Genomic DNA, 23,210 nt, shown 5'->3' on the forward strand with positions numbered 1-23,210 from the left:
CTCCAGAAACCGAGAAACATTTTTTAGAGTACAGAAGCGTATAATAAGAGTAATGAGTAGTGTAAATCCAAGAACATAATGTCGAAACCTGTTCAAAGAACTGAGCATACTAAGTACAGCTTCTCAGTATATTTATTCCTTAATGAAGTTTGTTGTAAATAATACATCTCTTTTTCCAACTAACTGCTTAGCACACAGTATCAATACTAGGAATAAGAACAATATACATAAAGATTTAACATCACTTACTCTTGCCCAGAAAGGAGTCCAGTATTCAGCAACGCATATTTTGAATAATTTACCAGCAATCATTAAGAGTTTAGTTTCAGACAATGCACAATTTAAATATAATTTAAAATAATTTTTGGTGGCCAACTCCTTCTATTCCATCCATTAGTTTCTCAACAAGTGCAGTAGACCATTTTAATGATAATTTATTATACTTTAATTTTTTACAATATTTGTTTGTAATAGTCAAAAAACTAGCAAATGTCTGAATGATGGATTTGATGAAAGCAGATGTAAGTATTAAACCTGTAAATATTAGAAGTTCAAATTTAATTCATGTACATAATTTTACTGTTTATTGAAGGAGGATGATTAAAATTAGTGAAACTCAAGTTTTCTAATTACATTTTTGTTATGTGTTTATCTGACATGTTCTACACCCAGGAGGATTTCCTCTTTTAAGGGTGTGTGGAATGAATAATTAATGTAATCTAACCTACGGAAAGCACCTTGCCTTCTGTGACACGGTACTGCGGATTTACAACGCATTTTCTTTTCTAGGTGGACCTATGAGTGGCATTGCGGCCCGTTGTGCGCCTGGAACGACGTTCATGCTGGCGTGTAACAAGTGTCTGTGTAGGCAGAGCGGCACCAGTGCGTTTTGCACCAAAAGGGACTGCCGCAAACAACTAAGTGATGGTAAGTCTAGCCAAGGAGCTGCTACAGCGGGCTGGCGAAGCGATGATTTTCCGCAAAACCCACACGTGAGATTAACCAGCCTACATCTGTGTACTCCGCAACCCATAATTTACACCTAGCTTAGGGTTATCAATACCAGTATCAGAGTATTTATATCCTACTCACTCACCGAATAAATTCTAGAGCTAGTGCTGTGCACAGCCGATGGCATTCTAATACAAAAATGGCCAGACACAAGTAATGTAAAATGTAACAGAAAGAAGACAAATTTTTATGCAAAACAGAAACGATAACAATGTTGAATTAAATTTAAATGGTGACTCGGTGTGCTGTGTAATAAATTATTAATGATGGATACAGATAAACAGCTGAAATAGAGAAAATATTAGAGGGTTGGAACTTTAATAGTGGCAGCTATTTATTTACAGCTCGTGCAAAATAGATACGTGTTTCAAAGTTTTACTGACCTTCAAAGTAGTCACAAGGATTGCGTATAACCCGTTGCCAGCGATGTGGAAGTCGTAGGATACTCTTAGCAGTGCCAGTTGTGTTGACAGTTCGAGCGGCGCCGTCTGTTGCCGGACGAATTTGTAGCAGTTCTGAAGCGTATGCCCTAAAGTGTTTCCTCCGGTTTAGAAATCGAGTTGAACTGACGGGGTCTTAAGTCAGGGGAGTGCAGTAGGTGGTGTAGCACTTAGCAGCCGCATCAGTCAAACAGTAACAGCTTGCACTATACGTGGTTGAGCATTGTCCTGCAAAATGACGGTCAGGTCCTGCAGAAAGTATCATCACCTCTGCCTCTAAGCTGGTCGTAGGTTGTGTTCCAAAAATGAACAGCATAGAGACTGAAGTGATGAGACTTTCTGCAGGACCTGACCATCATTTTGCAGGACATTGCTCAAGCACACACAGTGCAATCTGTTACTGAGTTCTTTGACTGATGCGGCTGCTAAGTGCTATACCACCTACTGCACTCCCCTGACTGAAGCCCTCGTCAGTTCAACTTGATTTCTAAACTGAAGCAAACATTTCACAGCATTCGTATCAGAACCGCTACAAATTCGTCGGGCAATAGACCGCGCTACTCGAACTGTCAATACAATTGGCACTGCTAAGAGTATCCTACGACTTCTACATCGCTGGCAATGGGCTATACACAATGCTGGTGACTACTTTGAAGGTCAGTAAAACTTTGAAACACGTATCTGTTTTGTACGAGCAGTAAATAAATAGTTGCCACTATTAAAACTCCAACCCTCGTACAACAAGAGTACCAAAACGAATTTGAGCTGCTATATTTGCTTTAAGAGTACTAGCCTCGAAGAAAGTTATTATGCATATGTTCACACAGTCAGTAGATCAGTCACACAGTCAGCTGATCTAGGGGAAGATCACTTTGGATTCCGTAGAAATGTTTAAACATGTGAGGCAATACTGACCCTACGACTTATCTTAGAAGAAAGATTAAAGGAAGGCAAACCTACGTTTTTAGCATTTGTAGACTTAGAGAAAGCTTTTGACAATGTTGACTGGAATACTCTCTTTCAAATTCTAAAGGTGGCAGGGGTAAAAAACAGGGAGTGAAAGGCTATTTACAATTGGTACAGAAACCAGATGGCAGTTATAAGAGTCGAGGGACATGAAAGGGAGGCAGTGGTTGGGAAGAGAGTGAGACAGGGTTGTAACCTCTCCCCGATGTTATTCAATCTGTATATTGAGCAAGCAGTAAAGGAAACGAAAGAAAATTTCGGAGTAGGTATCAAAGTCCATGGAGAAGAAATAAAAACTTTGAGGTTCGCCGATGACATTGTAATTCTGTCAGAGACAGCAAAGCACTTGGAAGAGCAGTTGAATGGAATGGACAGTGTCCTGAAAGGAGGATATAAGATGAACGTTAACAAAAGCAAAACGAGAATAATGGAATGTAGTCGAATTAAGTCGGGTGATGCTGAGGGAATTAGATTAGGAAATGAGACACTTAAAGTAGTAAAGGAGTTTTGCAATTTGGGGAGCAAAATAACTGATGATGATCGAAGTAGAGAGGATATAAAATGTAGACTGGCAATGGGAAGGAAAGCGTTTCTGAAAAAGAGAAATTTGTTAACATCGAGTATAGATTTAAGTGTCAGGAAGTCATTTCTGAAAGTATTTGTATGGAGTGTAGCCATGTATGGAAGTGAAACATGGACGATAAACAGTTTGGACAAGAAGAGAATAGAAGCTTTCGAAATGTGGTGCTACGGAAGAATGCTGAAGATGAGATGGGTAGATCACATAACTAATGAGGAGGTATTGAATAGGATTGGGGAGAAGAAGAGCTTGTGGCATAACTTGAGCAGAAGAAGGGATCGGTTGGTAGGACATGTTCTGAGGCATCAAGGGATCACCAATTTAGCATTGGAGGGCAGTGTGGAGGGTAAAAATCGTATAGGGAGACCAAGAGATGAATACACTAAGCAGATTCAGAAGGATGTAGGTTGCAGTAGATACTGGGAGATGAAGAAGCTTGCACAGGATAGAGTAGCATGGAGAGCTGCATCAAACCAGTCTCAGGACTGAAGACCACAACAACAACAACAACAACATGCTGTTTGTAGTAGCTTACCTGCACTCCTATTAATTTGTTCATTATTAAACCGACTCCTGCATTATCCCGATTTGATTTTGTATTTATAACCCTGTATTCACCTAACCATAGCTAGCATCTCGTGATCGTGCGGTAGCGTTCTCGCTTCCCACGCCCGGGTTCCCGAGTTCGATTCCCGGCGGGGTCAGGTATTTTCTCTGCCTCGTGATGGCTGGGTGTTGTGTGGTGTCCTTAGGTTAGTTAGGTTTAAGTAGTTCTAAGTTCTAGGGGACTGATGACCATAGATGTTAAGTCCCATAGTGCTCAGAGCCATTTGAACCATTTCACCTGACCAGAAGTTTTGTTCCTGCTGCCACTGAACTTCACTAATTCCCACTATATCTAACTTTAACCTATCCATTTCTCTTTTTAAATTTTCTAACCTACCTGCCCTATTAAGGGATCTGACATTCCACACTCCAATCTGTAGAACCCCAGTTTTCTTTCTCCTGATAATGACATCCTCTTGAGTAATTCCCACCCGGAGATCCGAATGAAGGACTATTTTACCTTCGGAATATTTTACCCAAGTGGACGACATCATCATTTATCCATCCAGTAAAGCTGCATGCCCTCGGGAAAAATTACAGCCGTAGTTTCCCCTTGCTTTCAGCCGTTCGCAGTTCCAGGACAGCAAGGCTGTTTTTGTTAGTGTTACAAGACCAGATCAGTCAATCATCCAGACTGTTGCCCTTGCAATTACTGAAAAGGCTGCTGCCCCTCTTCAGGAACCACGCGTTTGTCTGGCCTCTCGACAAATACCCCTGCATTGTGGCTGCACCTACGGTATGGCTATCTCTATCGCTGAGGCACGCAAGCCTCCCCACCAATGGCTACGTGCATGGTTCTTGGGAGGGGGGAGATTGGTAGCGGAAAAGAAAGACAAAAGAAGGCACTCTAAGTGAGAGATGAGACAGTGTCAGTGGGATATATTGTAAATCAATGGGAGGAAAAAGAGCCGGTGGGGGAGAAAAATACACTCCTGGAAATGGAAAAAAGAACACATTGACACCGGTGTGTCAGACCCACCATACTTGCTCCGGACACTACGAGAGGGCTGTACAAGCAATGATCACACGCACGGCACAGCGGACACACCAGGAACCGCGGTGTTGGCCGTCGAATAGCGCTAGCTGCGCAGCATTTGTGCACCACCGCCGTCAGTGTCAGCCAGTTTGCCGTGGCATACGGAGCTCCATCGCTGTCTTTAACACTGGTAGCATGCCGCGACAGCGTGGACGTGAACCATATGTGCAGTTGACGGACTTTGAGCGAGGGCGTATAGTGGGCATGCGGGAGGCCGGGTGGACGTACCGCCGAATTGCTCAACACGTGGGGCGTCAGGTCTCCACAGTACATCGATGTTGACGCCAGTGGTCGGCGGAAGGTGCACGTGCCCGTCGACCTGGGACCGGACCGCAGCGACGCACGGATGCACGCCAAGACCGTAGGATCCTACGCAGTGCAGTAGGGGACCACACCGCCACTTCCCAGCAAATTAGGGACACTGTTGCTCCTGGGGTATCGGCGAGGACCATTCGCAACCGTCTCCATGAAGCTGGGCCACGGTCCCGCACATCGTTAGGCCGTCTTCCGCTCACGCCCCAACATCGTGCAGCCCGCCTCCAGTGGTGTCGCGACAGGCGTGAATGGAGGGACGAATGGAGACGTGTCGTCTTCAGCGGTGAGAGTCGCTTCTGCCTTGGTGCCAATGATGGTCGTATGTGTGTTTGGCGGCGTGCAGGTGAGCGCCACAATCAGGACTGCATACGACCGAGGCACACAGGGCCAACACCCGGCATCATGGTGTGGGGAGCGATCTCCTACACTGGCCGTACACCTCTGGTGATCGTCGAGGGGACACTGAATAGTGCACGGTACATCCAAACCGTCATCGAACCCATCGTTCTACCATTCCTACACCGGCAAGGGAACTTGCTGTTCCAACAGGACAATGCACGTCCGCATGTATCCCGTGCCACCCAACGTGCTCTAGAAGGTGTAAGTCAACTACCCTGGCCAGCAAGATCTCCGGATCTGTCCCCTATTGAGCATGTTTGGGACTGGATGAAGCGTCGTCTCACGCGGTCTGCACGTCCAGCACGAACGCTGGTCCAACTGAGGCGCCAGGTGGAAATGGCATGGCAAGCCATTCCACAGGACTACATCCAGCATCTCTACGATCGTCTCCATGGGAGAATAGCAGCCAGCATTGCTGCGAAAGGTGGATATACACTGTACTAGTGCCGACATTGTGCATGCTCTGTTGCCTGTGTCAATGTGCCTGTGGTTCTGTCAGTGTGATCATGTGATGTATCTGACCCCAGGAATGTGTCAATAAAGTTTCCCCTTCCTGGGACAATGAATTCACGGTGTTCTTATTTCAATTTCCAGGAGTGTATAAAAAAACTTGCATACTATGCCTATTTTTATTCTGTTATGTCATATGGGACTATATTTTGGGGTAACTTGTCAAATGGAGCAAAAGTTTTTAGAGTGCAAAAGCGTGTAATAAGACTCATTGGAGATGTAAGTTTCCTGAAGGTGCACTGTGTATAGTTTCTATTACAAAGAACTTATTGTGTAATACTAATTCTGTTGCACAAGTTTCTAAGTGCTGCTCTGAGCAAAAATTATTAATATCAATAATCTTGAAATTAAAATAGTTTCTGACAAATGTGACAACTTCTCCTTTCTCCATATTTTCTCTACAGAAGTAAGAGGCTAACTTAAATTCCTCTGACATTTAACGTATCTGTACCAGTATTGATTTTCAGATAGGCAGGTTACATCTACCTGTTTGCTCAACTCTAATTGCGAAAGGCAAAGGCCCCGAGTTCGAGTCTCGGTGTGGCATACATTTTTAGTCTGTCAGACGGTTCCCTTATTATATCTTCTATATAAAATGCTTGTTATATAAACTGAATTCCATAGATCACTAAAGTTCTGAGAACTTAATTCTATAATTCGACATTTTTATGTACTTCGACACATACAAACAGCACATAAGTAGACATTATATATGGTTAACACAAGCCTTTCATGTAATTCATTTTCCCAAACAATGATGGAATTTTTGTGTACGACAAAGCGCCGTCTCTTGAGGATACAGTTGTTCGTGGCTGGTTTGAAGAACATTCTGAACAGTTGGAGTGAATAATTTTGCCACCGAGATCGCGAGAAATGAATTCCATGGGACATAATTAACAGGTCAGTTCGTGCAAAAAGATGCTGCACCAGCAACCCTTTCGCAACTATGGATGCCTATAGAGGCATCATGGCATTTCTGCAGGGGGCTTCCAATGACTTGTTGAGTTCATGCCCAAGGGAGTTCCTGCGCTACACCGGGAAAAAAGGAGGTCCCAAACGGTGACCGGAGGTATCCCATGACTTTTGTCTCTTCACTGTGTGTAAGGGGAACTAGCCCGCATTCGCAGAGGCAGATGGAAAACCGCCTTAAAACCCATTCACAGGCTGGCCGGCACACCCGACCTCGACACCAATCTCTTGGTCGGATTCGTGCTCAGGACCGGCACGCTTTCCCACTCGGAAAGCAGCACGTTGGACCATGTGGCTAATCGGGCGGTCTCTCTTCTGTGTACACCACTGTCGACTGGAAAACACTGTTTTAAATTCTGACGGTAGCAGTCATAAAACAGAGGGAGAGAAAAGTTAGGGCTACATACAACTTTTACAGAAATCAGACATGAGTTATAAGAGACGAGAGACATGAAAGGGGATCAGTGGTTGAGAAGAGAGCGAGGCAAGGTTGTAGCCTGTCCACGATATAATTGAACCTGTACACTGAGCAAGAGGTAAAGGAAACGAAAGAAAACTTTAGAAGAGGAATTAAAGTTCAGGGAGAAGATATAAATACTTTGGGGTTTGTCGGTGGCATTGTGATTCTGTCAGAGTGGATTGACTTGGAAGAGTAGCTGTACTGAATGGATAGTGTCTTGAAAGGGGGGGAGGGGGTATAAGATGAACATTAACAGAATCAAAACAGGGGTAATGGAATGTAGCAGAATTAAATCACGTGACACCGAGAGAATTAGATTAAAATAGATGAATAGATGAGGTTTGCTATTTGCGCAGTAAAATAACTGATGATGGCCGAAGTAGAGAGGATATAACATGTAGATTGTCAGTGGCAAGTAAAACGTTTCTGAAGAAGAGAAGTATATTAACATAGAATGTAGGTTTACGTGCCGGAAAGTCTTTCCTGAAAGCATGTGTCTGGAGTGTAGCCTTATATGAAAGTGAAACTGGATGATAAATAGTCCAGACAAGTCGAGAATAGTAGCTTTTGCTATTTAGCGCTACAGAAGAATGCTAAAGATTAGATAAGTAGATCACGTAACTAATGAGGAGGTACTCAACAGAAATGGGGGCAAAAGAAATCTGTGGCATAATCTGCCTGAAAGAAGGGCTCTGTTAATACGACACATTCTGAGACATCAAGCAATCACAACTTTTGTTACTGAAGGGAAGTGAGGTTGGGTTGGTTGAGTAAAAATTCTACAGGAAGCCCACGAAGTAAGCAAATTCAAAAGGATGTAGGTTGCAGATATGAAGAGTCTTGCACAGGATGGAATAGCGTGCAGAGCTGCATCAAACCAGTCTTCGGACTGAGGACCATAGAAACAACATCACCAACCCCGTACATTGCATACATGAAGCTAGCGAGAACGATTCTAAAATTCTGTCCCAGAGTTTCGATACCTTATGCTGTCGGCACGATCCTAAGAGCTGAATGAATTCAGAGACGACCATCTAGGATCGTAACAGATAAATACTAAATAATGCTTTAAAGGATCGAACTGCCATGTATATATAAGCTTCACACTCGTGATTACTTTTAAAATGAGTCACATTGTTAAATATTTGAAGCATGTAAGAACCAAAAAGTTTAGGAAAGGTATTAAATTGTGTTTAAAGTGTAATGGAAGTTGTTCTGTGTTCTTGTTAACAAACACTGGACGAGTACATTCTGAGTAATTTGTGGTCCGTTTTAAGCAAGAGCTGGTTTTGCACGCATCTCAACGTTTATGGCGCCATATCTCCTGAACTATGTGTTGCACAACGATATATATAGCTTTCTCCAAATCCAGAAAAACTGTAGCCCTAGGTTTGCCTTTCTTTGACCTATCTTCTGAGGTACGTCGTGGCCTCAGTATTGCCTCACATGTTCCTACATTTATCCGGAATCCAAACTGAACTTCCCTGAGGTCAGCTTCTATGATCTTTTTCCATTCTTCTGTAAATAATTCGTGTTAATATTTTACTACCATAACTTATTAAACTGATAGTTCGGTAATATTCACACCTGCCAGCATCTGCTTCCCTTGTAGTTTGGATTATTACATTTTTCTACAAGTCTGAAGATTCTTCGCCAGTCCCAAGGATATCAGTGGTTCTGAGGGAATTTAGTCTATTCGAGAGGCCTTGTTTCGACCTAGACGTTTCAGCGCTCTGTCAAATTCTTCTGCGAGTAGCGCGACTTCTGTCTCATCTTCATCTGCGTCCCCCTCCCGCTGGTAGCAATGCACAATCCTTCCAGTAGCTGACAGTAACTGATTGTACAAGCCCTGTCAATCGTTGGCGGCTTGGCTATCGGTATTAGATAGACTGCAGGAGGAAACACTGTTTCTCTGTTTGTTTGCATCTTTTCATACTCCAAGTATCTTTTGAAGAGTTTCATAGTCTTTCTGTGCATCAGTACAAATGCTATCTGTTGTGGAAGTCTTAACTTCAGATGAGGCATATAATGTTTAAAATATTGAATACTGATGCTTATCTGTAACCGATTATGAAATGGTGATGTGCAGGCCAACTAGTTACTCTTTCATTGGGAGCAACTGTTATGATGTAGCAAACTGTCCAGTGTCATGTGCAGTTGCTTATGACTTATTTTCCATTTGAAGGTGACGTGAGAAATAAGAAAAAGATGATAAACAGAGGCACAACTTCAAAAGAAACATATAGTGAAGTAGCGAAAAAAGTAATGTCAGATTACCAGTAATCTGTCAAGTCAGTGATATTCCTGACAGCTGAGCACAAGAGAAAAGTATGCAGTGAATCTATTATCATGATGCTTCATTATAAGGTATTTCATTTCATATGAAAATTGCTTTAAAATTATTGAAAAAATATTGTAAAAGCTATCCACAGTCTCCTCTTCTCCAAAAGACGTGACCAATGTCTTTGAAACAACAACCAGAAACATAGGTCCTCCAATTAAAAATAAAAAAAAAGAGTTTTTCCCTTGAAATTATCGTATTATTAATCTGATTGAAGAATTTTGCAATGCTGTATTTCAACCGAAACCAAGGTTCAAATGGCTCTGAGCACTATGGGACTTAACTTCTGAGGTCATCAGTCCGCTAGAACTTAGAACTATTTAAACCTAACTAACCTAAGGAGATCACACACATCCATGTCTGAGGCAGGAGTCGATCCTGCGACCGTAACGGTCGAAAGCAAGGGCTGGAGTATAGAGACTGAAAGGAAACCCAAGGACCTCTTGTCCACATTTTTTGTTCGTATGAATGTCTAACAGCAGGTGAAATTCGCCACATGTAGACTAAATCTGTGTTTTGCATCACAAGCACAGCTGAAGCCAGTTGTTTTGAATACATATCAAACTATTCTTATGGCGTTTTTCTTTTACAGTGTGTGTACCTGGAAGAGTGACAACAGTGGAGTGCAACAGATGCTTCTGCACTACTGCAGGGAGGTGGGCGTGCACTCACAAGGAATGCTACAGGAGTGTCAAATGTGCGTATCACTGTACTGTCGCCTTTTCTTAAACTAGACTTTAAACTAATCCCTCTCGTTGATCCCTAAACTTTTATTCCTGCAAACTGCAGCACAGTCTTACTTCAGTAAGTTTATATGGCATGTGGTAACAGAAACTATTGTTAATATGCGGCCTAAAATTCTAGTTGGTCTAATTTTCTCTTTCTGTTTATCTCTCTTCATTCATATAGCTCTCTGCATGTCTAATCCTCATATTGGTTTTGTACGAATATTTGATTGTAGACTTGACTAGCATCATGCTTGGTTTCGTTTCTAAGAATCTTCATGTGCCTTTCTTAGGACGTTTCTGAAGGTAATATGGTTTTGCTTTTTGTTATATGGTGGTTGGTCCAGACAAGACTAAGAATACCCATCTTACATCTCATGTGACACGAAGAAAATCTTTCTACGAATCGGTCATTTTAGAAACAACTCCAATTTTATGCAAAATGAGTTATGTGCAGGTCGTTTTAAAGGGTAGTCGCAGCGTTCTGTAGGGAAACGACGTAATTTCCATTTGCCAGTTTGTGTTTTTTTTGTGTTTGGATTAGAAACAACGTACACGGTCGTAGAAAACATCGTTCTTGTGAAACATAACTAGCTCTTTGCTCACACTAAGTGTTCAGTGCTGTTGATAAGAAATTGATTCCGTATTTCTAGATTTCCAGAAGGCTTTTGACACTGTACCACACAAGCGGCTAGTGAAATTGCATGCTTATGGAATATCGCCTCAGTAATGCGACTGGATTCGTGATTTCCTGTCAGAGAGGCAACAGTTCGTAGTAATTGATGGAAAGTCATTGAGTAAAGCGGAAGTGGTTTCTGGCGTTCACCAAGGTAGTGTCTAGTCCCTTTGGCGTTCCTCATCTATATAAAAGATTTAGGAGACAATCTGAGCAGACGTCTTAGGTTGTTTTCAGATGGTGCTGTCGAATACCGTCTAGTAAAGTCATCTGAAGATCAAAAAAGCACTCCTTCTACAGGCCACAAGTGCCCCATCGGGACCATCCGACGGCCGAATCATCCTCAGGTGAGGATGCGCATAGGAGGGGTGTGTGGTCAGCACACCGCTCTCCCGGTCGTTATGATGGTTTTCTTTGACCGGAGCCGCTACTATTCGGTCGAGTAGCTCCTCAAGTGGCATCACGAGGCTGAGTGCACCACAAAAAATGGCGACAGCGCATGGCGGCCTAGATGGTCACCCATCCAAGTGCCGGCCACGCCCGACAGCGCTTAACTTCGGCGATCTCACGGGAGCCGGTGTTTCCACTGCGGCACGGCCGTTGCCCTATGTGAAGATCAAGACACATCGAAAAAGATTTAGAAAAGATATCTGAATGGTGCAAAAATTGGCAGTTGACCGTAAAAAATGAAAAGTCTTAAGTCATCCACGTGAGTGCTAAAAGGAATCAGTGAAACTTTGGTTACACGATAAATCAGTGGAATCTAAAGGCCGTATATTTTAATTAAATATCTAGGAATTACAATTGAGAACAACTTAAATTGGAAAGAACATGTAGAAAATTTTCTGGGGAAGGCAAACCAACGAGTGCATTTTATTGGCAGAAAGTAACAGATCTACTAAAGAGAATGCCCACACTACGCTTTTCCGTCCTCTTTGGAACACTGCTGCGCCGTCTGGGATCCTTACCATGTACTATTAACGGAGTACATCGAGAAAGTTCAAAGAAGGGCAGCGCATTTTTTTGTTATCGAGAAACAGGGGAGAGAGTGTCACGGACATGATACGGGATTTGGAATGGACATCACAACAAAGGCTTTTCTCCGTTGCGGCTGTACCTTCTCACTGAACTTCAATCACCAAGTTTCTCCTCCAAATGGGAAAATAATTTATTCGTGCCTATGTACATAGGGAGAAACGACCATCAAAATAAAATAAGGGAAATTAGAGCTCGCACGGAAAGACATAAGTGTTCGTTTTTTCCCCGGGCTGTTGGAAAGTGGAATAATAGAGAATTACAGTGAAGGTAGTTCGATTAACCCTCTGCCAGACACTTAAGCGTGATCTGCAGAGTGCGGCTGCGATGTTTCCTTTCGCCCTTTTTACCTCCACCTACCTGTGAACTCGTCGCAGCAGATTGCCCGTATGAAAGCCGAGCAGTACCTACTGTACAGCGACTCGCACCAGGCTGCACGCAACGTAACTGCTCTAAAAATCGTGAAATGGTTTTAATTTTGAATGAAAGGTGAAAATGCTAGCAACACCTCGGTATATTCTGAACCTTTATAATATGCACTTTCACTGCTGAACCGTGACTTATTTTCAAAGAATATAGCTAAGAATTTATTTTATTTACTAGAGATTCCTCTAGAACATTAACACATTTAATCACACTATGTGAGCGTGGAAGTAGTTGCCAGGGAGTATCTGATGAAATCATAATTTTAAAAAAATGGCTCTGAGCACTATGGGACTCAACATCTTAGGTCATAAGTCCCCTAGAACTTAGAACTACTTAATCCTAACTAACCTAAGGACATCACACACACCCATGTCCGAGGCAGGATTCGAACCTGTGACTGTAGCAGCCCCGCGGTTCCGGACTGCAGTGCCAGAACCGCACGGCCACCGCGGCCGGCAAATCATAATTAAATTCCTTTTTAACAAATGGTAATTAATTCACTTTAATGATGCCTAAAGCTTCTTTTTTAAAAAAAAAAAAAGAAACAGATTTACAATTATAATCAGAAAGCACCCTCTAAATACCAAGTTACAATTTATTCATAGAGAGAAAGAGACAAATTTTTGACTGTATGAGCTTTCGGGCTGAGAACCTTGCCGCTCCCTTTTGACACGCCCGTAGTTACGACCGCTCACAACAGCCTCTGAAAGACTACACTGGCGGAAATCTGCAACACACCAGATTACTTTAAACTTAAAGTTTTAACAATTCACACAAGCACGCAAACTATGCACCCGTAAGAGGGATGGAAATGGTACAAAACACTAAAATTGAAAAATTAACTTTGCTAACGAAGGTGCAACTTGATTTTAACTTCTAAGAAAAGTCTTACAGTGGGAGGGTGGCAACTTTATATACTAAAATGACCATTTAAATAAAAGCCCATCAAATGCAATCTTATATAAAATTATACAAGGTTGGCCAAACAAGTTAACATGCTCTACAGTACACAGGTACCGCCTCTCAAGATCATTGAGCAAGATCAAAACATATTTCAGGAGTTGGGCCGTTACACTCCAACCAATAAATTCGTTAACACAGCAAATCCGACAAACATGACAGAGGCAGCTCTGAACGACAGACAGACACTAACTGCCCAACAAATGCGGACGAGGGACAGACGAGCAAGCTGGGGACGAGAGACTGACCAAGAAACGAGTAGAGTTTAACAAGAGTAAATCACAGAACATATCACCAGTCACTTAACTTCTAATAAACTGCGATTTCTCTAGAAGACCTGGCGCAGCACCCCCAAATCGCTCTCCCGAACCGTCCGCTGCCAGGCGCTTCAACGGACGCAGGAAGGCGCGCCCATCTCCCATCTTTCCGGGTCCGCAGCAACCGACCGACTGCCCGCTGCTCCGTCCGCGACGGCTGCTCCGTCGCGACTGCCCTGCTGGTGCGTCTCCCACTCACTTCCAGACGCACGACGGCGGAAATACTGGCTCGGACCCAACCATGCAGAGGAAACACGCCCACTGGCAAAATGACATCCCTGCACCGGGAAAGGACCGAGCCAAGCTCCACAAGATGGTAACTGAAGGGGCCCAGAAGGGCTCGAAGAACCAGTTACACCACGGCGTCGCAACTCGCACCGGCCAGACGGGTGTCGTGGGTTGACTCCTGATGCTCTCGTATCGACCGCGAAGCCATTAGCCCTCGCTATACGCCGCGGCCCACTGGACTCACGTGGCGACCTCACATGCACATGCGCCGACGCTCAAGACCGACAAGCTATCTTGCGTCCCAGTGCGCGACCGACCAACCCATCGATCCACCCGCCAGTGACCATTGCCTGAGCAACTCGAGCAGACTGGCGGCCTAACATGCAGACTCCGATACAGGAACTAAGCTCCGACCGGGCGACCACTCGCTGAGTTCTCTTACTGGCGGGCTGGAAAGACTCTCATTTATTCGGACTTAAACATTCATCCGAAAGAAAGACATACTAGCACTCCGGATGACAGACAAAATGCCTCACAAATGCAGACGAGAGACAGACTAGCAAGCTGAGGACGAGAGACTGACCCAGACTGATCCCAGACTGACCGATTCTTTTTTTTTTTCCTTTATTGAGTTTCGATTCCCCCTGAAGAGGGCGGGCTGGCAGCAGCTTATTACCCTGCTCTTCAGCCTACAGAATTTGTTTTAAATAGATGAAGATAATAAAAAATAACAGTTGGCGATAAAATCGGTGACTTAAAGGAAAAATGGCAGAAAATTCTGAAACTTAAAACATAAAACACAGGGTTGATGATGCTAATAAGCAGGAAGCAGAAAAATAATAGACAGACAATTAAAAACACACAGTGACAGTCTGGTTTCTTTTTGCAAGAGATATAAAATGCACACCCAGCTACAGCATGATTTATGTTCGCAACACTGTGGAAAGACACACGACACTGAACACTCACTTAAACACTGCACTAAAAAGTTGGCACAAATATGACATACCAAAGCCGAGAGCAGGTGGGGGGGAAACTGGACAGATGATGGGAAAATAAAAAAGGGGGGAAAGGAAAGGAAAAGTGAAGGGGGAGGGGGGAAAGGAGCCAATAGGGGATGAGGATGCAGAATAGGGGTGGGGGTTACTGAGCAGACATGCCAGGGAGTGGGGAAGGCAGAGGAGGGGAATACAAAAGGTCTCGGGGGGGGGGGGGGGAAGGGGGGAGAAGTGAGATAGGGAGAGGTTAGGCGAGGAGAAAACACAGGATGGAAGGGGGGAGGAAGAGGGAAAGGACGGAGGAAAGGAGGAGGGTGAGGATCAGAGTTGATAGGAGGGATAAATGAAGGGAGAGAACTGACCGACTGGGGAGCTCATAGCGCCCCTTAAATGCACGCGAACAGGCAACCTTTCCCCTTTCCCACCAGAGGGAGACACCAAAGCTGCGATTGCCACAGCGATGCCACCGCCACAAACGGAGGGGCGACTTCTTCGCACTACGCGCTGCGGCGCGCTCTTCAAAACTGTTATTTTCACCACGGCTCAACTGCTAAGCCAGTGCTAATTTTAACACAGTCATGCACAAATCCTTTCATTCACGTTAGCAAGTTTATGGTAATGTGTTACCCGAAATCTGAACAGCTACTAAGCACTGATTGTTCTTAAATGAAAATGCTCCCCATGGTTTTAAGTTTATAGGTGTCTAAAGCACTCAAGTATTTTGTCACTGATCTGCTCAATATGCCACGCGGATTTACTGTCTTTTCTCGTACACAAAATTACTTTAAAAAATCCGTACTTTATAAAAAAATACACAGGAATAAATATTCCTTCACTTTAAAACACTTTTGAAACAGGTAGCACAAGTAAAACCGGCAAATTATAACTTCCTTCGGGGCTCATACTACACACGACCGTGCCATTGAAAGGCTGGGCTCCGACCCCTTTAGACTACTCTAAGGACTCTCTATCTCCAAGAGTAAAGACGCCCGAAGAATACTCCGTTGTGATCGGTCAGTTATCTTTAAGGCCGATAGAAAAACATTATTCTTCTGCGTTAGTCCGCGCATTACATGACTAACCAAGCAACAAATAGCACACTTTCGAACTGTAATTTTTCCCGGAATAAATATTTAACATTCTGATATTTTGTTTATACTTTACGCTATTAACTATTTGAACTCGGACTAGCTTCCCTTTTAAAATAACTAACTTAACATATTATGATACAAAATTCACCGTCGTCTGCATTCACACTGTCTTAAACCTTTCTCACACTACAGAGTTCATTAGAAGAACAATGATCTACATATTTGCTTTAGACCACATTCACGCATGACTCACACTAGTAAAACCATATACATAGCTGTACAAATGTAAATAAAGAAAAAAATACTTCCAGAAATAAACAGAACAATTCAGAAAAAACATTCTCTTGACCTGTTTCTTGAATGTCTCTGTCCGCTACTTTGCTCTGGTGGATGAAAATTAGAAATACACACTCGGCTGAACCCTCTTCAGACACGAGCGATATAAGGTGCCACGCCTCATAGAGTATATGCACGTAGAGGTAAATGTAGATGTACTCACCAAACTACACTTTTGAAAAGGACGAAGCAACTGTCTTTTAAAAATAGTTTTTTATGCTTTCTGAAAAATATGCAATTACAGAGTTATGCTGTCTCTATAATGATCGATTCATATTGTACCGCAATTCGATCTCCCGGGGAACGGCTCGTGGAGTTTTGCTGTTAATCACATCACAAGCGGACTGCGCCTACTCGTCATCTAGAATGTCGTCGAAATTTATGCTGTATGCAGGGCTTGGCCGGAAATAAACATTACAGAAGAGCATCAGATGACAGAGCGTTTAGAAAAAAAGAACAGCATCTTTGCGCAGATCGAGCGATGCACAAGTCGTATATCCTAGCGTAGCTTCCACGCAGCGGCTGGCTTACAAGGGGACCACACGACAATATGATTTTTGTAATTCTTTACACGCTACTGGCCATTAAAATTGCTACACCAAGAAAATATGCAGATGATAAACGGCTACTCATTGGACAAATACATCATACTAGAACTGACATGTGATTACATTTCACACACAGTTTGGGTGCATAGATCCTGAGAAATCAGTACCCAGAACAACCATCTCTGGCCGTAATAACGGCCTTGATACGCCTGCGCATTGAGTCAAACAGAGCTTGGAAGGCATGTACAGGTACAGCTGCCCATGCAGCTTCAACACGATACCACAGTTCATCAAGAGTAGTGATTGGCATATTGTGACTACCCAGTTGCTCGGCTATCATTGACCAGACCTTTTAAATTGGTGAGAGAACTGGAGAATGTGCTGGCCAGGGCAGCAGTCGAACATTTTCTGTATCCAGAAAGGCCTGTACAGGACCTGCAACATGGGTTCATGTATTATCCTGCTGAAATGTAGGGTTTCGCAGGGATCGAATGAAGAGTAGAGCCACGGGTCGTAAAACATCTGAAATGTAACGTTCACTGTTCAAAGTGCAATCAATGCGAACAAGAGGTGACCGAGACGTGTAACCCATGGCAGCGTATACTATCACGTCGGATGATACGCCAGTATGGCGATGACGAATACACGCTTCCAATGTGCGTTCACCGCGATGTCGCCAAACACGGATGCGACCATCGTGATGCTGTAAACAGAACCTGGATTCATCCGAAAAAATGACGTTTTGCCATTCGTTCACCCAGGTTCGTCGTTGAGTACACCGTCGCAGGCGCTCCTGTCTGTGATGCACCGTCAAGGGTAACAGCAGCCACGGTCTCCGAGCTGATAGTCCATGCTGCTGCAAACGTCGTCGAACTGATCGTGCAGATGGTTGTTGTCTTGCAAACGTCCCCATCTGTTAACTCAGGGATCGAGAGATGGCTCCTCGATCCGTTAAAACCATGTAGATAAGATGTCTGTAACCTCGACTGCTTGTGATACGAGGCCGTTGGGTTCCAGCACGGCGTTCCGTATTACCCTCCTGAACCCACCGATTCCATATTCTGCGAACAGTGATTGGATCTCGACCAACGCGAGCAGCAATGTCGCGATACGATGAACCGCAGCAATCCGACCTTTATCAAAGTTGGAAACGTGATGGTACGCATTTCTCCTCCTTGCACGAGGCATCACAACAACCTTTCACCAGGCAATGACGGTCGACTGCTGTTTGTGTATGAGAATTCGGTCGGACACTGTCCTCATGTCAGCACGTTGTAGGTGTCACCACCGGCGCCAACCTCGTGTGAATTCCCTGAATAGCTAATCATTTGCATATCACAGCATCTTCTTCCTTTCGGTTAAATTTCATGTCAGTAGCACGTCATCTTCGTGGTGTAGCAATTTTAATGGCCACTATTGTATTTGTGGTATGTGAAATTCAAAACTCAAACTGACACTGACGTGATAAAAGTCGTGGTATACCTCCTAATATCGTGTCGGAGGTCGTTTTGACCAGCGTTGAGCATCAGCTTGACGTGGCATGGCCTCAGGAAGTCTTTGCAAGTTCCCTGCAGAAATACTGAGCCATGCTGGCTCTATAGATATCCGTAATGACAAAATTGTTGACAGTGCGGAATTTTGTACATTTGTCGATGATGTCCCACAAATGTTCGATGGGATTCATGTCGGGCGATCTACATGGTCAAATCATTCACTCGAATTGTCCAGAATGTTATTCAAACCAGTCCCAAACAGTTGTGGCCCAGTGACCTGGAGCATTGTCACCAATAAAAATTACACCGTTGTTTTGGAACATGAAGTCCATGAACAGCTGCAAATGGTCTCCCAGTAGCCGAACATAAGCATTGCCAGTCAACGGTCGGTTCAGTTGGAGCAGAGAATCCAGTCCGTCCCTCAGTTCCATGTGAACACATCCCACACGATCATGGATGCACCATGTGGACGCCCTTGATTCAAATTCTGGAGAAATCAAATTTTGTAAATGGGGGTGCGTATTGTAAGAGCATTTATGTGAAGTGTAGAATACAAAAACAGATAATTTTTTGAAAAAACTATACGACCTTATTTCGATGCGATATGGCCTGTAGCTGCAATGATTTCTTGTTGTCTTCGTCTGTCATTCTCTTTATTTCGCGTACGATTGTACAATTTCGGCCTTAGTCCATTTTCAGGTATCTAAAACGCAAGCATTATGCATTGGATACATTAGTAAGATTTGTGATTATGACATAGGAACGAGACACATCTGTAGATAGACTAGGCGCGTTATAACTTACTTTATGAATGATTCTTTAGTGGTATATTATGCCATGTATGTCCTTGCTCCTATGACTGCCCGTATTGCTCACAAAATAGATTAGAGAAGTTCTTCGCTGTTTTAGGAGCACGTTACTTTCGAGCAGTTGTTGCAAAGCTAATATATTTAAGGTCCATGTCTTATGTACTATACAATGTATTATTATATATTTGTTAATTAACCTACAGACACTTTTTTCTCAATTATATTTAAATATCGTGCATCATTGTGTTAATATGATTGTATGTAATTTGTTCATAGTAACTTGTAAGAATTTGTTCTCTTATTGCGGGAGCACGTCGTTTTTGAATAGTTGTTATGTAGATCTTACATGCAAAATGAATCACGGTAGTGTAATGAAACATTAATGAAAACTATGAGAGTCGGATAAAATCTGCTTTATGGTTGCGCGATGTTTCGCATTACAGTCATATTTATTAAAGAGGGTACAGATAATTTTACATTCTATGGTTCTGTAATGCTTCGTCGCAGAATTGGTAAAAAGCTGTCAAGGAATTTCCAATTTCGCAGGTCTTATTGCTCATTTAAAACTGCGCGCGACTGGCCTCTTCGATGAGTATAAATTTCAATTTCTTCCATTACATCCATGATTGTTTCCTTTCTGAAACTTGTGTAATATTTGAAGGGATCCTTCTATAATAGGTATTTTGTGTTTGGTGTCTTTCAAGAGAGCAGCAAAGGTGGATGGGTTATTGCCGCTTATTTTCATGTGTTCTGTAAACTGTGTGCTAACTTTCCTTCCTCTTTAAAGATCACACGCCAATAAGCGACTATAACCCATCCATCGTTGCTGCACACTTAAAACAAGAAGAAGAAGAAGAAGGAGACTGCATTTCCTGAACAGGACATCAGAAGAATTGGAGAACATTGAAGCCTACGCACAAGTGATTTGGCGTACCACTTTCTTTAACAAGTGCAGTCAACGTATCTCAAAGTGACTTAATCAGAGAACAGATTGTCTGAAATTCGAAATAGGTTGCAAAATATTGGCATGTATTATTTGCTATTATTTGCAGAAGAATGGGAAAACTGGCAGAAGACAACCTCAGGGAAGGTCCATTTGTGTTCCGGAGAAATGTTGGAACTCATTGGGCCATACTGACTGGACCACTTATGCTAGAAGATGGGTTGAAGAAAGGCAAACCTTTAGTCGGGCGGTGGGAGCATGCCACACATTCTAGAACAATGGTTCCCAACCTACGGTGATCACCTCCTGAAAGTGAAAATGTAATTTTCTGCAGGGTAAAGACGTTGGGATTCAGTACTGCGCTCTGGTCACAAAACTAAATTATTTCTGAAAGACCATTACTGTTGTCACTATATCGTATGAGAGTAATACTGATTAGATGAGTTGCCAATAATAACATTTTTTTAAAAAATTAGCATTAAATACTTGCTAAGCAATGTGATGTAGGTTACAGCTTGTCAAACGTATTTATGAACAACCTCTTCTTCACATAGTCCACACACTACCCATTTACTTTGTAACTTGAGCCTGTGACAGTAAAACTGAGACGTACACTGATGAGGCAAAACATTATGACCATGGTCCACCGCTAGTATGGTGGTGTTGCGAGCACGTCACGCAGTAAGAAAAGAGTGGAAGCGGAAGGGAGACGAATGGGCAGTCATCATAGCGAAGAAAAGGGCCACAAATGCGGAAATCCACTGATACGAGCGGTTTTGACAAAGAGCACATTGATGTGACCATGCGTCTGAAACGGAAAAGCCGGTCGTCTGTTGGCATACTACTGTCCAGAGCACCTACAGAAAGTGGTTCAAGGACGGTGAAGTAACGAGTAGACCGACCACATCTCATCGCAAAACATAGTAGCCGGAGGATCAGCTACTGTGTAATCTAGAATAAGCAGCGATGCATGGCAGATGTGACTCTGGTGCAGGCACAAGCACTTTGGAGCACACCATTCAAAGGCCATTGTTAAACATGGAGCAGCAGATCACTCGAACCACACCTGTTACTGTATTGACCCAACAACATTGTCAGTTATGACTGCAGTGGGCACAGCATCACTAAGTTTTCATCGTGGATCAATAGAAACGTGTCGCCTGTCGAATGAATCGCATTTCTTGCTACACCAGGTCGATCTTGAGGTCGTTTCACGCCATCATGCACGCGAATGGCTGCACGGAAGATATACTGCACTGCAGACACAGGTCGGTGAGGGCAGAATTAAGCTATGAGGTATACAGAGTTGGGCTTCCATAGGGTCTATGGTGATAATCGGGGCAACAAGGCAGCAGTGAACTACACTCCTGGAAAATGAAATAAGAACACCGTGAATTCATTGTCCCAGGAAGGGGAAACTTTATTGACACATTCCTGGGGTCAGATACATCACATGATCACACTGACAGAACCACAGGCACATAGACACAGGCAACAGAGCATGCACAATGTCGGCACTAGTACAGTGTATATCCACCTTTCGCAGCAATTCACACTGCTATTCTCCCATGGAGACGATCGTAGAGATGCTGGATGTAGTCCTGTGGAACGGCTTGCCATGCCATTTCCACCTGGCGCCTCAGTTGGACCAGCGTTCGTGCTGGACATGCAGACCGCGTGAGACGACGCTTCATCCAGTCCCAAACATGCTCAATGGGGGACAGATCCGGAGATCTTGCTGGCCAGAGTAGTTGACTTACACCTTCTAGAGCACGTTGGGTGGCACGGGATACATGCGGACGTGCATTGTCCTGTTGGAACAGCAAGTTCCCTTGCCGGTCTAGGTATCGTAGAACGATGGGTTCGATGGCGGTTTGGATGTACCGTGCACTATTCAGTGTCCCCTCGACGATCACCAGAGGTGTACGGCCAGTGTAGGAGATCGCTCCCCACACCATGATGCCGGGTGTTGGACCTGTCTGCCTCGGTTGTATGCAGTCCTGATTGTGGCGCTCACCTGCACGGCGCCAAACACGCATACGACCATCATTGGCACCAAGGCAGAAGCGACTCTCATCGCTGAAGACGACACGTCTCCATTCGTCCCTCCATTCACGCCTGTCGCGACACCACTGGAGGCGGGCTGCACGATGTTGGGGCGTGAGCGGAAGACGGCCTAACGGTGTGCGGGACCGTAGCCCAGCTTCATGGAGACGGTTGCGAATGGTCCTCGCTGATACCCCAGGAGCAACAGTGTCCCTAACTTGCTGGGAAGTGGCGGTGCGGTCCCCTACGGCACTGCGTAGGATCCTACGGTCTTGGCGTACATCCGTGCGTCGCTGCGGTCCGGTCCCAGGTCGACAGGCACGTGCATCTTCCGCCGACTACTGGCGACAACATCGATGTACTGTGGAGACCTCACGCCCCATGTGTTGAGCAATTCGGCGGTACGTCCACCCGGCCTCCCGCATGCCCACTATACGCACTCGCTCAAAGTCCGTCAACTGCACATACGGTTCACGTCCACGCTGTCGCGGCATGCTACCAGTGTTAAAGACTGCGATGGAGCTCCGTATGCCACGGAAAACTGGCTGACACTTACGGCGGCGGTGCACAAATGCTGCGCAGCTAGCGCCATTCGACGGCCAACACCGCGGTTCCTGGTGTGTCCACTGTGCCGTGCGTGTGATCATTGCTTGTACAGCCCTCTCGCAGTGTCCGGAGCAAGTTTGGTGGGTCTGACACACCGGTGTCAATGTGTTCTTTTTTCCATTTCCAGGAGTGTACATGAACAATATTGCAGGCCACCTCTATCGGTTCATGCTGGAAGTTTCCCCCTGTGGCGAGGACATCTTCCAACAGGATAAACGTCAATTTTGAAAGTTCAGAAATGATCTACAATGGTTTCGAGGGGCATTATAGTGAACTGATATTGATGTCTCGACCAGAAAATGTTTGCGAACTGTATCCATTGGAACACATACCTGGCGGC

At 44.1% G+C, this 23,210-nt stretch overlaps 1 pseudogene; it reads right to left on the reverse strand.

Moving 5' to 3' along the window:
- Positions 1-11,521: 11,521 nt before the first annotated feature.
- LOC126292516 (5S ribosomal RNA) lies at positions 11,522-11,639 on the reverse strand (annotated as a pseudogene).
- Between the last annotated feature and the right edge of the window lie 11,571 nt (positions 11,640-23,210).

This window comes from Schistocerca gregaria, chromosome 9 (genome assembly GCF_023897955.1).
Source record: "Schistocerca gregaria isolate iqSchGreg1 chromosome 9, iqSchGreg1.2, whole genome shotgun sequence".
Taxonomy (NCBI): domain Eukaryota; kingdom Metazoa; phylum Arthropoda; class Insecta; order Orthoptera; family Acrididae; genus Schistocerca; species Schistocerca gregaria.